Raw genomic sequence first — 15,166 nt, 5'->3', positions numbered from 1 at the left:
TTAATACTGCCTTTTATGCCAATGTGTTTTGCTTTTCTCTTATATTTTCTTTCTGTGACCCAATTGTATGCTACAAATCCAGTTAGATCCAATCCATTTTCAGTGGGTGAAAACGGGCGGATATCACGATTAATGATCGATGGCCATTATCACGGTATCCTATTACAGCTCATTTTCATCAGCTGAAAACAGGCCCACAATCACACGAAACCACATGGGATCAGGGATAAGTCCCCGATCCCATGTGTTATCGCTGCTCCGGCAGCCAGCTCATCCTTGATTATGCTTTGGGTGCCGGTATCGGGGGGGGAGGAGCCCACCACATCGGGGCTAATAGGATAATCTCCAGCGTATTACCCGCGGTCATCGACCGGGGGTAATTGGATACTTCCCTATACCGCTATTACAGTATCTGCACACCCTGCCAGCAGCAACCTATGCAGATGGCCACCTCAGATGGTTCCACCATGGGCAGGATGTACTACATGTTGATTTATTCATATACAATATTACACATATGTCAGTTTTCCCACATGTGACTTGGGTCCTTTGTAGTGCGCCCACATGGCTGTCTCACCTGGTGAGATCATTGATGTGGTAAAAAATACATGGACCTGATTGTTATGTTAGGACTCTACTACCACCCATTTTGTGTAATCTACTCTAGAATAGACTTATTCCACGCAGGATAATCCTACGTAGTGCGCCCAAGATGGCTGCCTCACCTGGTACCTTTCATGGGTGGAATACAGTATATAACCCATGGCATTTGTTACCCAAAATGACTGCACCAGCCTGACAGTATGCTTATTGTGTACTTTATGCTTTTATTTCTCTGTAGTTTCTACGTTCTGTAATATAAAATCCTTTGTAAAACGCATTATGCGTTTTGTTTTTGTTTTTTTTTGTTTTTTTTATGTCTGTAAAGTTACTTTGAGTCCTGCTGGAGAAAAGCTCTATATAAATAACATAATAATAATAATAATAATAATAATAATAATTATCATTATTATTATTATTATTATTATTATTATTATCATTACTAGCCTTACTTATTTTGCTGAAGAGTGAAAAAGAGCAGCTATAAATGTGACCAGGTGTACTGTTATCTAAAACTGGAAAATGGTACAATGCATTGAAATGATGGAGTACATTTAGCGTTCTACTGAAAGAAATAAGGTAATACTTCTCCTTCAAGTCCTCTGTGGACACTTGGGTTTCACCAACAAGGAGTATATTCTCCAAATGGTATATATAAAGAAAAAAGGAAATTGAACATAGTATAAAACCTTTCAGATAATTATGTATACATACTGTAGATGGCATGCTTGGGAAAACCTGGTATTGTTATGGGAGGGTGATCTCGAATTTCTTTTAAAGGGTTCACCACGTGTGATTCAATCAAGAATGTTGCTCAATTTATTTCTTATACTGTATATTAGTATCTTTATAGCATAGGTGCTCACATGAATGCTTACTTCTGGCATGCGTATCTAGGGGGTCATTCTGACCGATCGCTCGCTGCAGTTTCTCGCAGTGCAGCGATCGAGTTGGAACTGCGCATGCACTGGCGCATGCCAGCCGTCGTTGCCTAGCGAGCGGCTCTGAGGCAGAGGTGGTCGCTGGGCGGGAGGGGGCTGGACGGCGGCGCAGTCCAGCCAATGCAGGCATGGCCGGACCGTTGGGGGGGGGGGGGCGGGCCGCGGCGGCTGCGTGACGTCACACACAGCTGCTGCGGGCCGGGGAGCGACGTGTAGCCGCTGTGCGATGCCTTTGCACTTCTGTGGGGGGGGGGCGGCGGCACTGACATGCGGGGCGGAATAGCCCTGTGCTGGGCGTCCCCCCGCATGTCAGTGTGAATGATCATAGCTGTGCTAAATTTAGCACAGCTACGATCAACTCAGAATGACCCCCGTAATTCGCACATCTAGGTATCTCTGTCACAGAGCCCACTGCTAATGCAATGAATAATGTTGCCAATCCAAACTGTATAGGGGATTACACAATTTATTAACAGACATCAAACACATTCCATTTCAAAATAAAACAAGTGTCCAGTTCGTTATAAAGTGCTGGTGTTATGTCCACATCTATAAACAAGTGGAAATTATGTAAAAGTCTCTGAAAAAGTCTTACCAGATGGTCCAAGAGACGGGAGCTCCTAAAAAATTACTGGATATTCCTTGTAGGCACTGTACCAACGCATTTCAACCGAGAAAGTCTTTATCAAGGTGTTGCTGTAATGGTTTCACAAAAGGATATTTATCTCTTAGAAGGTCCCGCCCCTTTTCCTGGGTGATGTCTCCTTCCCTAAAGGCGTGAGCCAAGCGCTCTCTCAGGAACACACCCAGGTCCCGTCCCTACCTGCTCCTGTAACAATCAGATGGTTACTCCTACCATTTTCACACTGAGCCTCTGACCCGGGATATTGCCAGTGCAACCTGGGTCCTGGTTTGGTTTGAAAGGGGCTACCCTGGTGGTGTGTACTGGGTCAGCTACCCGAGCTGTGACCAAGGTTGAACCCAGGACCAACTTGTGCAGTCTGCAGTCTCCAGGTTATCCGACTGGGTCACGATAAAAGCAGCAGAGATCCAAATCACCACTGCTTGGACATGATGTCATCTCCAAGCGTCGAGAAAGGGATAATCTGGCAATAACCCAAGTCCAGCCTGCAGTATGAACATGGCTTCAAGCAGCAGTGACATGGATTGAACCCATGTTAAATATCCAGGTTGGACTCCGGTGTTTAGTTTGAAAGGGGTATCAGTCTAAACTCACCAAACATTTCTACTTGACTGAAATATACCTGACTGAAAGCATAAAGAATAATAATCACCTGTAGTATACAATTCTTACTTTTTTATGTAACTTTGAATTTGATTGGTTACCAGGGTCAGCATCTCTTTATCAGCACAATTCTAGAAACGCTTTCATAATTGTTTCCCATGGTGTCTGGAAAGTAGAGATGAGACTGAAAGAAGAAGAGAGACATTTATTTTAATACAGTGGTAGTTAAATGAACAGGAGTAGGCAACAAGATAGAATGAACTAATACATAACTAACTAATCTTCCCATGTTCTTTATTGATGAATGTAGTTGCATCAAAATTGTAAATCAAAGCTTGTGCAATGCAATCTTCAGGTTCCGCTTTGCCATTCCTTGAAATTTATCATTTGTAAATGCAACTGGGTGGATAACAGTGACACTTCGTGTTGTTACTTGGTGTAGTTGAGGAATAAGCAAGAAGTCCAAAAGGTAGAAAAAACATTAGAACATTCTGGACGGAACAAAAATAAAATTTAACATTTTTAACATGGGGTCAGATGTATTGAAGTCCGAGTAGGCTGGAGGTGCCGATTCCCGGGCGAATTTGTATTTTTTTTTTTTTAAACGGCAATCATGTACAAGGCGAAATCATGTCTTGTACATGATTGCCACTTTAAAAAAATGTCAGAGTTCGGCTGGGAACCCGCACCTCCGGCCAACTCGGACTTCAATATATCTGGCCCATGGTCTCTGTATCTATTGATGAATCATCCAAAGTCCTATCCTCACTTTATCTTCTCTAAGCCCATCTCTTTTTTTCCTTCATTATCTTTACTGCCTGCCTTCTTGTTCTTTTCTCTCATCATTTTTCCCATCACTATTAGGAGTTTTCCTATTTGAATTTATTTTCTCGTTGAACTTCAGTTTCCATAGTTGTTGATATTTGGCCCTATTTACTTTCCAATATTGCTTTACTATAAAATACTAGAGGATGGCATTTAAGTTGTTGTGTTCTTTGGTATTAAAATTCACTTTTTACAAGCCAAGATCCACTGATAGGAATGAACACTGTGATTAAACCATTCTAGGTACTTTGTCATATTACTTAATGATGTATTCTTTGTATTAAACGAATATATGGGAAAAGTAATTGAGACATATTTATACTCATGTTAACAATACATAGATGGATGGATAAACAGACAGACAGACAGACAGACAGACAGACAGACAGACAGACAGACAGATAGATAGATAGATAGATAGATAGATAGAGGTCCACATAACAGACTCAAGAATGTTTAAATCTGTTAGACTTAAGAGTTATCTTAATGTTTATAAATTCTGGAAATTTTTTCTTGCGAATCAAAATTCAGCAGATTTAAGCATTTCTGTGTTTTTTTCCAATTAAAGCGCCAACCTATCTGCAGATATATTTTTCTGCAGACTAATTTTGGTGGCCTATAAATAAAATGTAATAATAATAACGAGGGAAATGTATTATCTAGGAGAGTAACGATGGTTAGATGCAGACAAAAGAGGGATAAATATTGATGAAATGTATAAAAAAAGCTTTTGCCAAAATGGGAAAGTGTTAACTCACCTCTTTGGTGATACCTGCTCTGCTGATGTCGGCAATGTGCATGAAGGTATACTGGGCATGTGCTGGCACCCGCAGCTCATGTAATGCACATATGCGAGTTAGTGAAGCTTTAGCAACATTAAAAAAAAAAAAATGAGAAAAAAAACTGTTATTGATATTTGTGTGCACAAGCTCCAGGATGCATATTATAGTAGCCAGGGACGCGCAGAAGTGCTAACTAGAACAGGCGAAGTCGAAGGAGCTTGCAGACGGAATGGTCAGTGCCATTTGCTGCACCATATGAAGGTACAGGGGAGCAGATAATGCACAGCACCTCCGTCATTTCCATGCCTTACATGTGCAGGGAAGCGGTAACTGCTGTACATAACATGTGCAGGTACCGCAAAGCCAATTATCTAATGTTTGTACAGCTCCTCCAATATTAGTGATGTGCACCGGAAATGTTTCGGGTTTTGTGTTTTGGTTTTGTATTCGGTTCCGCGGCCGTGTTTTGGATTCGGACGCGTTTTGGCAAAACCTCACCGAAATTTTTTTGTTGGATTCGGGTGTGTTTTGGATTCGGGTGTTTTTTTTACAAAAAACCCTCAAAAACAGCTTAAATCATAGAATTTGGGGGTCATTTTGATCCCATAGTATTATTAACCTCAATAACCATAATTTCCACTCATTTTCAGTCTATTCTGAACACCTCACACCTCACAATATTATTTTTAGTCCTAAAATTTGCACCGAGGTCGCTGGATGACTAAGCTAAGTGACCCAAGTGGCCGACACAAACACCTGGCCCATCTAGGAGTGGCACTGCAGTGTCAGACAGGATGGCACTTCAAAAAAATAGTCCCCAAACAGCACATGATGCAAAGAAAATAAGAGGCGCAATGAGGTAGCTGTGTGACTAAGCTAAGCGACACAAGTGGCCGACACAAACACCTGGCCCATCTAGGAGTGGCACGGCAGTGTCAGACAGGATGGCACTTCAAAAAAATAGTCCCCAAACAGCAAATGATGCAAAGAAAAAAAGAGGCGCAATGAGGTAGCTGTGTGACTAAGCTAAGCGACCCAAGTGGCCGACACAAACACCTGGCCCATCTAGGAGTGGCACTGCAGTGTCAGACAGGATGGCACTTCTAAAAATAGTCCAGAGAAAAATGAAAGAAAAAAGAGGTGCAAGATGGAATTGTCCTTGGGCCCTCCCACCCACCCTTATGTTGTATAAACAGGACATGCACACTTTAACAAACCCATCATTTCAGCGACAGGGTCTGCCACACTACTGTGACTGAAATGACTGGTTGGTTTGGGCCCCCACCAAAAAAAGAAGCAATCAATCTCTCCTTGCACAAACTGGCTCTACAGAGGCAAGATGTCCACCTCCTCCTCTTCCTCCGATTCCTCACCCCTTTCACTGTGTACATCCCCCTCCTCACAGATTATTAATTCGTCCCCACTAGAATCCACCATCTCAGGTCCCTGTGTACTCTCAGGAGGCAATTGCTGGTGAATGTCACCACGGAGGAATTGATTATAATTAATTTTGATGAACATCATCTTCTCCACATTTTCTGGAAGTACTGCTATATATTATATATACTGGTGGTCAGCAAACTGTGCAAAACTGAAATGCACCACAGGTATGGATGGATAGTATACTTGACGACACAGAGGTAGGTAGAGCAGTGGCCTACTGTACCGTACTGCTACTGTATATATTATATATACTGGTGGTCAGCAAAATGTGCAAAACTGAAATGCACCACAGGTATGGATGGATAGTATACTTGACGACACAGAGGTAGGTAGAGCAGTAGCCTACTGTACCGTACTGCTATATATTATATACTGGTGGTCAGCAAACTGTGCAAAACTGAAATGCACCACAGGTATGGATGGATAGTATACTTGACGACACAGAGGTAGGTAGAGCAGTGGCCTACTGTACCATACTGCTATATATTATATATACTAGTGGTCAGCAAACTGTGCAAAACTGAAATGCACCACAGGTATGGATGGATAGTATACTTGACGACACAGAGGTAGGTAGAGCAGTGGCCTACTGTACCGTACTGCTATATATTATATATACTAGTGGTCAGCAAACTGTGCAAAACTGAAATGCACCACAGGTATGGATGGATAGTATACTTGACGACACAGAGGTAGGTAGAGCAGTGGCCTACTGTACCGTACTGCTATATATTATATATACTGGTGGTCAGCAAACTGTGCAAAACTAAAATGCACCACAGGTATGGATGGATAGTATACTTGACGACACAGAAGTACGTAGAGCAGTGGCCTTCTGCACCGTACTGCTATATATTATATATACTGGTGGTCAGCAAACTGTGCAAAACTGAAATGCACCACAGGTATGGATGGGATAGTATACTTGACGACACAGAGGTAGAGCAGTGGACTACTGTACCGTACTGCTATATATATAGTTATACTGGTGGTCAGCAAAATTCTGCACTGTCCTCCTACTATATACTTCAATGCAGCACAGATATGGAGCGTTTTTCAGGCAGAGAACGTATAATACTGGTGGTCTTTGGTCAGCAAAACTATGCACTGTCCTCCTACTATATAATACTGCTGGTCCCCAGTCCCCACAATAAAGCAATTAGCACACTGAGCACAGATATTTGCAGCACACTGAGCACAGATATGGAGCGTTTTTCAGGCAGAGAACGCATAATACTGGTGGTCACTGGTCAGCAAAACTCTGCACTGTCCTCCTACTATATAATACTGCTGGTCCCCAGTCCCCACAATAAAGCAATTAGCACACTGAGCACAGATATTTGCAGCACACTGAGCACAGATATGGAGCGTTTTTCAGGCAGAGAACGTAGATATTTGCACTTGCAGCACACTGAGCACAGATATTTGCAGCACACTGAGCACAGATATTTGCAGCACACTGAGCACAGATATTTGCAGCCCACTGAACATAGAAACTGAGAGGACGCCAGCCACGTCCTCTCACGATCATCTCCAATGCACGAGTGAAAAATGGCGGCGACGCGCGGCTCCTTATTTAGAATACGAATCTCGCGAGAATCCGACCGCGGGATGATGACGTTCGGGCGCGATCGGGTTAACCGAGCAAGGCGGGAGGATCCGGGTCTGCTCGGACCCGTGCAAAAAAGGGTGACTTTCGGGGGGGTTCAGATTCCGAGGATCCGAACCCGCTCATCACTATCCAATATGTTTGTTCTACACAATTCATAAGCACTGACCTGGGCCCAGTAACACCAAGGTGGTATTGGATGTCTGATGTACCTTTTATCTTTTTACAGAGCACAAACCTTGTTTCAAGTGATGCTAGATAGACTGAGCTGTGACTGTGAGAGATTTAAATGTATATTATGTAAAGGAAAAACTGTTCAAATATTTTACAAAAGTCTGTACTGTACTGTGTGTAGCACTGATGTGCAATGCGGAGGATTCACATGTGGTTGCAGTAAGCATCCTTGGAAACAGCTGTGATGATGCAGCAGGAGGAGCCTGGTTTAAGTAGAAGCATGCTGCATCCATATGTATGCACCTGCAACACTATCGGCTAGGGATGGCCATCGACCATCGATGATTCGAACTCATTGATCATTTATGACCGATGGCAACTACTTTTACCATCGATGGGGGAGAACCAAATGGTTTCCCGCTATCGATGATAAAGAGCGATCAAATATTTTTTTATTTTTTCTCTAGGGTGTAAGGGACACGGAGCATAGCTCTGCACCCAGACACCCATGAAGCCACGACCCCGGGCTCTGATTGGCTCGCATCCAGCTCAATACTAAAGATGGTTGCCCTTGATGGATAACCCACCGATGGCCATTCCTACCATTGGCCAGCTGAGTTACACAGGCCAGACACGACAGCTCTCTCACTGAGGCCAGCAAATCTCCATTGGAAGTCAGAGACCCTGGCCTCGGCACACCAGGTGATGCCTCCATGTTGGGGAAACGGAGCCCAGCACCATGCACTCCCCGTCCCTAAATGGCTGCAGACTGTCAATAAACCGACGTTTGCAGCTGTACTACGTCCGACAATGCAGGACCTGTACTGCACATGCTCATTAAGGGTATAGCGCATGCAAAATGTACCAAACATTGGTACATCGGGTCCTTCTTTAGTTTGAGACTGGATGTGAATTCCCCCCCCCCTTCCCCAATATGTATAAACATGCACCAATGATTATGTCTGCCTTTACGGACACTAAAAGGGGGTGTCTCTGTCCTTGCACAGTCAGATGCATGGATGTACACCAGGGATGGGCTTTGTACATTTGTAGCTGCATTTGTATAAAGTCACAGATGAGTGATCACCAATAGATGCAGACATGAATGCAATTGCATCTGACTCTGAATCAACCCCTTATGTGTTGCAACAGAAAAAGGTGGGGAATGAGTTACCACAAAACACTGCTGATATTGGGGGAAATGCAGTGTTGGATTAACAAGAAGGTAGTTGCTACAGTCACCCAGGGGCCCACACATAGCTACATCAACAGCATCAGACCAGCCAATGGGTGGACAGGGCACAAGCTGCAACAAATGATATTGCAACACGTGAGTTTAACAGTATGGTTATGAGGAGTTTATTTGGTGTAAAAGCAAGAAGGTCTGAGGTAGCACTATGGCATGGCCGCTATGTAGCAGACGCTCTTATAAAGATCCTGCTGCAGACCTCCTGTTGATCCTGCAGTAGACTGCTGGGTCTAAGATTTGAGATGGATTTCCTCTGGCTCCCTGGCCCCATAGGTAGGGATGTAGTGCTCCGTGACCACTAGCACCCAATGGAGGTTGGGAGTAATACTCCCGTGATGTTCTCTTGGTACTGGGTGTAGGTGGGGAGGGGATCCATTTAATTTGACAGCTGTTCGGATCCCGGGGGTAAGGATACCAATGCCGGAATCCTAACAGCCGACAATGCCACCAGCTAGAATCCCAGCAAAACAGGACTATTCTCACTGGTGGGTGTCCACCAGTGAGAATAGATCCTGTGGCAAACGCAGCAAGCCACTGAGCCCGCAGCGTGCCGAGTGCAGCGAGCCCACAGGGGGACTCTTTGCGCTCACCACACGGCCGGCATTCTGGCAGGCAGGATGCCGCTGTCGGGATATAGACAGCCGGCATCCTGCCTGCCAGTAAATCGTGTGTATTCCGGGATGGAAGCCTATGGACATGGTGAAAGGGGGAGGGGGGGGGGGGGTTGCATGGCACTCTCTAGCATATTTTTATTTATTTTTAAATATAAGTTTTTAACTTACACTTTTTGAAGTAAAATTTTTTTGGGGGGCGCTATTTGGTAAAAAAAAATATTGCCAATTGTTAATGCCCTTCTGAATCATTTGCGACATTGAAGCCTATTATAAACCAATAAAAGGGGGATACGCGGGGGCTGTCACTATGAAAACAAGCATATCAACCAATCAGCACATGAAACTTTAGGCATTCCTAATTCATATCCACTTAACTGGTAATAGCACAATTTAAAAACCAGTTATACAGAATTTGCAATTGATTCTGGTAGAAATTCTGTAATGCATATATAGTATTATTGTTTGGAAGCATGTACGCACTGTAATGCCTAATAATGCATGTATGGACTTCATAACATTTCAATGAAGACATGTTAATGTATAGGCAAAATAAATTAATAAATTCAGCAGAACTAGTGCAGGTAGAGAGAGAAAATGTAAATCCCTTTAATCTGTCATCTAAAGCGTTTATGTTCCAGCTGTTCTTCCTTGTATTAGCTGTATGTTGAGAGAGCTACAGTATGTATCTTTAGGAGAATCTGGATAACCAGTATAAAGTGAGTTTGAACAGATAGTTGTCTGGACTTTCGTATCTTCTCCCTTTACTATTGTCAATGTCAAATCATTGCTCTACCAAATACATTTTAGAAAGAGCTAACCTTAAATACTACGGACATTATGAACACTTGTAAGATGACAATTAATAGCAAGGATATGCCAACCATTTTGTTTGAAAACCCTCTTTGAGTTAAGATCTTGGATGATATTTCCCAATACCGTATGCCAACATTTAAATTTCAAGGAGGAGAGTCCATACATCAGGATTCCAGAATAGCCGCAGTTACTTTTTAATTGCACAAAAAAAAAAAAAATGATTTTTGGACATAAACTAAATTATATAAACCATTAAAATGAACAATTCACATTCAAGATAAATACAGAACTGATGTAACCTTAATCATTTCATTAAGGCATGAATTGAACATTAATAAGCAATGTACGATAAAGGAAATTTAATGAATTATGAGTTAGTCCAAAAATGATACTAGACAACATTTTACGGCAACATGTTTACTTCTGCTGGCATGTGCTGCATTTCCAAAATTTCTTATTTTTGTTACCAAGTGTGATAGAGATGGGGAAAAGTCACCTCCATATACCATATGGTAGTGCCTTCTAAAAAAGAATATATAACTCCAGGGGCGTAGCCAGAACTTTGTGGGCCCAATAGCAACATTTTGAAGGGGCCCCCATCTCAATGCTTCTAGAGAGACACTTCTCTGCAGCAGTTGTTAATTTTATGCCCTATAATAGTGCCCTAGTTCATTTTCTGAATCATAGTAGAGCCTTATTTATTGTTATGCCACATAGAGGTGCCCTAGTTTCTTTTATGAATCGTAGTAGTGCATAAATTCACCCTATGTCACATTTCAGAGCTGCCAGTACACATTATGCATCACAGTACCCCCAATTCACATTATGATATATAGTGCTCCCGTTCATATTGTGCCTCATTACAGTGCCCCGGTTCATATTATAGAACATTAAAATGCCTTCCAGTTCATTTTATACCACACTACAATGATCAGGTCCAGTAGCATACCTAGATATATTGCAGACCCGAAGGAAAAAGTTTGAAAGGACCCCTACATACCACCCAATGGCGAAAAATGTATATAACACAAGTAAATTTGACAGGGAAGGTGGACCCATCTCAGCTCTGGGCCCCATAGCAACTGCACTGCCTGCATCTATGGTAGCTATGCCCTTGTACAACGTAATAGAAGAAAAAACTAGTGTAAATGTACCAGATCTGTTTGTATATTAAATACACTGCTCAAAAAAACAAAGGGAACACTTAAACAACACATCCTAGATCTGAATGAATGAAATATTCTTATTAAATACTTTGTTCTTTACATAGTTGAATGTGCTGACAACAAAATCACACAAAAATTATCAATGGAAATCAAATTTATTAACCCATGGAGGTCTGGATTTGGAGTCACACTCAAAATTAAAGTGGAAAAACACACTACAGGCTGATCCAACTTTGATGTAATGTCCTTAAAACAAGTCAAAATGAGGCTCAGTAGTGTGTGTGGCCTCCACGTGCCTGTATGACCTCCCTACAATGCCTGGGCATGCTCCTGATGAGGTGGCGGATGGTCTCCTGAGGGATCTCCTCCCAGACCTGGACTAAAGCATCCACCAACTCCTGGACAGTCTGTGGTGCAACGTGGCGTTGGTGGATGGAGCGAGACATGATGTCCCAGATGTGCTCAATTGGATTCAGGTCTAGGGAACGGGAGGGCCAGTCCATAGCATCAATGCCTTCGTCTTGCAGGAACTGGTGACACACTCCAGCCACATGAGGTCTAGCATTGTCTTGCATTAGGAGGAACCCAGGGCCAACCGCACCAGCATATGGAGACAAAATGTGTCGGGGTGGTCTTAACTGGCGCTGAGCTGCTTAGGTGTAACAGATTTCTAAATAAATGTCACCACATTTAAAACAAGAAATAGAAAACCAGCAATTTGAAATACTGTCAAACACCACTAGCGCTAAGATAAAATATCACCATAACATCCCTTTAGGGCTGAGTGACGAATCCTTTTTCTCTCAGGTGTGTCTCCCGTTCAAGTAGACAATATCGGATTCTCAGATGTGGATGTCATAAAAAAGATAAAATGGACAACCAATCGGACTATGAGCGATGAACGGCCGGACATGTGAGATATAACTACACTTCCCAAGAAGACCTCGGTACCGCAACGTCACTTCCTGTCCGGACTGGACCATGAATGACGAGCGGCCGGACATGGGAGAGACAACTACATTTCCCATGAATACCGTGATGCCGCAATGTCACTTCCGCCGGAAGTGGGAACACGCTATGTTACACCACAATTTCTAGTGTTTCTATTTAGATTTTTCAAACTATGTGAGGAGAATAATCATGTATTTGTAAAAATTGATCTATAGAATATACATCATACATAAAAAAGGCAAAGGAAAAAAATTGCGGATAGAGGGGAAAAAAAATCTCTCTGCAATTATTATGTCACTTCCTGCTCGCTCCCTATTGGCGCTGTGTCCTTTAAATATCAGGCTACTCACACACTCCAATATATCTTGATAAAGGCCCAGATGTGGGCTGAAACGCGTCGATTTACAGGAGTGTGAGTAGCTTTTTTATCCGGATCTTTTTATCTTGTATTTTGTTGTTTTATTTTTTAAGAAAAGTTTTTTTCGCAAGAGTGTGTCATCTCTCTTTGCCGTTTTTATCTATGTGTATTCACCCAGTGCACTATTGTGCATGGTTGTCCCTGCTTATATTTTATGGCATGTATTGTTAAATAAAATCTGTAACCCCTTTCTTTTACTCACTGTGGTAAGAGCATTTATATTTTTTCTTTTTGGGGTTAACGGAGAAATACATGATCTGAATACTTAAGCTGCATGGGTCACCTGAAGCCTAAAGATACCTTTATAGGAGTCCTCCAAACACATCAAATTGTGAGTCAGGGTACGCAACATTAACTACCATTAATTACGCTGGGAGGAACAAAAGATACCTTTATATGGTTACCACCCACCTTCAGAGTGTGAGTGTCTGGGTACGCATTAGCTCATATGTGCTGAAGAGTGTCTGAAACCTGTGGATATCATACTAGGAGGAAATTGCGATACATTTTAAGTGCTTGATAGATGCAATTGGTCACACATTGGTTTGTTTCCATTTCTTTATGACTTACGCTGGGAGACTACACTAGAACTTTCCAGTGGTTATCTTCACACGAAAATTGAAAGATACCTTGATAGGAGTCATACAGTTCCTCAGATTGTGAGTTGTGGTACGCACTTGTTTCAACTTACCCTTGAAGGAGAGAAAGATACCTTTATATGTTTACAGCCCACCTACAAAGTGTGAGTGTTGGGGTACGCATCTCCTGTCTGCTACAAGAGTTTTATCACAATTAAGTCTGAGTGTGACCCTATTCCTTGATACACCGGTTGCTATATGAATAAATGAAGGATACTACCATAAAAGAAACCTTGATACGTTTGAAATTTCCACTTTCAGTGTGAGTGGGGTACGCTCTGAATCTACTTCATCCACCTTAAGACATCACATGTATACCATTAGGCTGTGACATTACATACTACACATTGGTTGTCCATTTTATCTTTTTTATGACATCCACATCTGAGAATCCGATATTGTCTACTTGAACGGGAGACACACCTGAGAGAAAAAGGATTCGTCACTACGCACCAGCATATGGTCTCACAAGGGGTCTGAGGAGCTCATCTCGGTACCTAATGGCAGTCAGGCTACCTCTGACGAGCACATGGAGGGCTGTGCGACCCCCAAAAGAAATGCCACCCCACACCATTACTGACCCACTGCCAAACCGGTCATGCTGGAGGATGTTGCAGGCAGCAGAACGTTCTCCTTGGCGTCTCCATACTCTGTCACGTCTGTCACATGTGCTCAGTGAGAACCTGCTTTCATCTGTGAAGAGCACAGGGCGCCAGTAGAGAATTTGCCAATCTTGGTGTTCTCTGGCAAATGCCAAACGTCCTGCACGGTGTTGGACTGTAAGCACAACCCCCACCTGTGGACTTCGGGCCCTCATACCACCCTCATGGAGTCTGTTTCTGATCGTTTGAGTAGACACATGCACATTTGTGGCTTGCTGGAGGTCATTTTGCAGGGCTCTGGCAGTGCTCCTCCTGTTCCTCCTTGCACAAAGGCGGAGGTAGCGGACCTGCTGCTGGGTTGTTGCCCTCCTACGGCCTCCTCCACGTCTCCTGATGTACTGGCCTGTCTCCTGGTAGCGCCTCCATGCTCTGGACACTACGCTGACAGACACAGCAAACCTTCTTGCCACAGCTCGCATTGATGTGCCATCCTGGATGAGCTGCACTACCTGAGCCACTTGTGTGGGTTGTAGACTCCGTCTCATGCTACCACTAGAGTGAAAGCACCGCCAGCTTTCAAAAGTGACCAAAACATCAGCCAGAAAGCATAGGAGCTGAGAAGTGGTCTGTTGTCACCACCTGCAGAACAACTCCTTTATTGGGGGTGTCTTGCTAATTGCCTATAATTTCCACCTGTTGTCTATTCCATTTGCACAACAGCATGTGAAATTGATTGTCAATCAGTGTTGCTTCCTAAGTGTACAGTTTGATTTCACAGAAGTGTGATTGACTTGGAGTTACATTGTGTTGTTTAAGTGTTCCCTTTATTTTTTTGAGCAGTGTATATACAAATTGGTCTAATTTGCACAAAATTGGATTTGCGAAGTGTTTTCTATTTTTATGTTCCCTACTGTATGTTGCAGCATCATTTGTTACACTATGTAAAGTGATACATCTACATGACACAAAAAGGAAACAGCAAAAATGGCATTTAAACAATAAACATATCATATTTGATAATATTTTAGTCTTATCCTTTCAGTTTATAGAAATAGTATTTGTGGAAAACTTGTGTTTGAGGTATATTCAAATGAC

Source organism: Pseudophryne corroboree, chromosome 7 (genome assembly GCF_028390025.1).
Source record: "Pseudophryne corroboree isolate aPseCor3 chromosome 7, aPseCor3.hap2, whole genome shotgun sequence".
Lineage (NCBI taxonomy): Eukaryota > Metazoa > Chordata > Amphibia > Anura > Myobatrachidae > Pseudophryne > Pseudophryne corroboree.
Note: the sequence above shows the minus strand (reverse complement) of the source record.